The sequence below is a fragment of the Otolemur garnettii genome, unplaced genomic scaffold (genome assembly GCF_000181295.1).
Source record: "Otolemur garnettii isolate 467f Iridium unplaced genomic scaffold, OtoGar3 scaffold00213, whole genome shotgun sequence".
Taxonomy (NCBI): Eukaryota; Metazoa; Chordata; class Mammalia; order Primates; family Galagidae; genus Otolemur; species Otolemur garnettii.
Genome location: NW_003852608.1, coordinates 591824 through 594380, shown reverse-complemented (window position 1 = coordinate 594380; position 2557 = coordinate 591824).

The following is a 2557-nucleotide window of genomic DNA, read 5'->3' as shown; positions in this document are numbered from 1 at the left end:
AAAAAAAAAAAAATAAGAAAGAAATTGGACAGTTTATATAGACTAGTAGTTTATCAAAAAAGGACTCAAAATAGCCAAAAAACACAGGACAAAAAACCATGAAAAGTTTATTTTTCTGTTATTACAACAATAGGGTAAATCAGATGGAATTGATGTGGAAACATTAACAATATGTGTCAAGTTGGTTTTATTTAAAAGGAACATATAAAGGTCAGGCACAGTGACTCATGGCCATAATCCAAGCACTATGGGAGTCTGAGGCAGGAGACTGCCTGAGCTCAGGAGTTGGAGACCATCCTGAGGAAGGGAGTCTCTAAAAATAGCTGGGCGTTGTGGTCCCAGCTATGTGGGAGGCTGAGGCAAGAGGATCACTTGAGTCGAAGAGTTTGAGGTTGCTGTGAGCTATGATGCCACAGCACTCTACCAAGGGAGAACCCTATCTCAAAAAAAAAAAAAAAGCAAGATACAGATCTATATAGTATTAGCCCTTATTGTGTAAAATTTTTGTATGCCTACATATTTCTGGACTGATACCCAGGGATATATTAACCATGGCTACTTTGGGGGCAGTGAGGGAGGGTTTGAGGAAGCAAAGGCCCAATCTTAGAGTGGCACAGGGGACCTAAATCATTTTTAGTGACTAAATAATAGTCCATGGTACTGAAGATATAATTTATACACCAATCCCCATTTATTGAACATTTAGATTTAGGGTTGGTTTATGTTTACATTAGAGATCTTCACCGATTTTATACAAAAAGCTGAGCAGGAAGCTAAAATGGGACACAGTTGTGTTTGCGGACTTTAAGTTTAACTCTGCAGTCCAACAGCCATGAGATGGATAATCATTAGCAAGTGTGAACAACCCCTAATAACACTCGGGATGCTAATTATTTATAGCCTTTGACAAGAAATAAGAACAAAGGCTGTCAAACCACTTGTCAAATGGTTTTGGATTGGGGTGACCAAATCCACAAAATTGGAAATGTTAATCTTGATGCAGGTAATGTTCGTGGAAGATTGGGCCCAGCCTGACAACGGGTAGAAAAATAGGGCAAGATGTTTTCTCACCCAGATGAATTAACAAACGCTGTGAATGTATAAATGGAGTCAGTACATCCCTCGAAAGGCATGTAACAGTTAAGTCAAGGCTTTCTGGTCTGCTGGAATATTTGTAAATGGGAACAATCTGTTATCTCCCAAAGTGTTCATCAGGCCTCCACAGAATGTCGTGCAAAAGCCAAAACAATTCTGCCATATTACCTTAAAAGGGAGGAAAACTTATTCTCTTCCAAGCCACTCAGACAAACTTTATTTTTAAAACTTAGATATAGTTTATTTTATTTTTCCAACCCATAGTGGAAGCTTTCCCCTATAACACATTTACAGAGTAGATTAGCAGAGCTCCACTTCAAGGGAGAAATAACTGGCTCAATCAGTCCATATTTTTATCTTTCCTTCCTCCTGTGATTGGCAACAATCCACACACATCTATTAGTCCCGAATAAATTTTCTTTTATTTATTTATTTATTTTTGAGACAGAGTCTCACTTTGTTACCCTCGGTAGAGTGCTATGGCGTCATAGCTTATAGGAACCTCAAACTCTTGGGCTCAAGTGATTCTCTTGCCTCAGCCTCCGGAGTAGCTGGGGCTACAGGCTCCTGCCACAGACTCCCATAGTGCTTGGATTATGGCCATGAGTCACTGAACCTGGCCTTTATATCTGGGTTGTTTTTTTTTTTTTTTTTTTTTTTGGAGACAGGGTCTTGCTCTTGCACAGGCTAGTCTTGAACCTGTAAGCTCAGGCAATCAACCAGCCTTGGCCTCCCAGAGTGCTAGGATCACAGGTGTGAGCCTCCATGCCTGGCCTCATAAATTTTCTTTAAAAAAAAAACTAAAAAATAGACAAGTAACCTCAGAAACAAGTACTTTATTGTGCCCAGTGTGGTTTTGTTTGTTTTCTTTATTTTTTATTATGAAATATTTTATTTTATTGAGACAGATCTCACACTGTTGCCCTAGGCTAGAGTGCTGTGGTGTCTTAGCTCACAGTAACTTCCAACTCCTAGATGCAAGGGATCCTCCTGCCTCAGCCTCCCCAGTAGCTGGGACTGCAGACTCCCACCACAATGCCTAAATTATTTTTCTATTTTTAGTAGAGATGAGGTATTGCTCTTGCTCAGGCTGGTCTCTAACTCCTGAGCTCAAGTGATCCTCCTGCCTTGGCCTCCCAAGAGTGTTAGGATTATAGGTGTGAGCCACCGCACCTGACTGTATTATGAAAAATTTTGAACACACTCAATAGTGAGGTGACCCTTGTATAATGAATGCCTAGATCCCTTCACTCAGCTTCAGCAGTTACAGCTCACAACCTTTCTCATTTTGTTTTTACCTCCTTACACTTCGTTTTTGACATGTTATTTTGTTTTGTTTTTGAAACAGAGTCTCAGTCTGTCGCCCTAATCCTCCTGCTTCAGTTTCCCAAATAGCTGGGATTTACAGGTGCCCCACACCCCCAGCGCTGAGCTAGTTTTTATATTTTTATTTATTTATTTT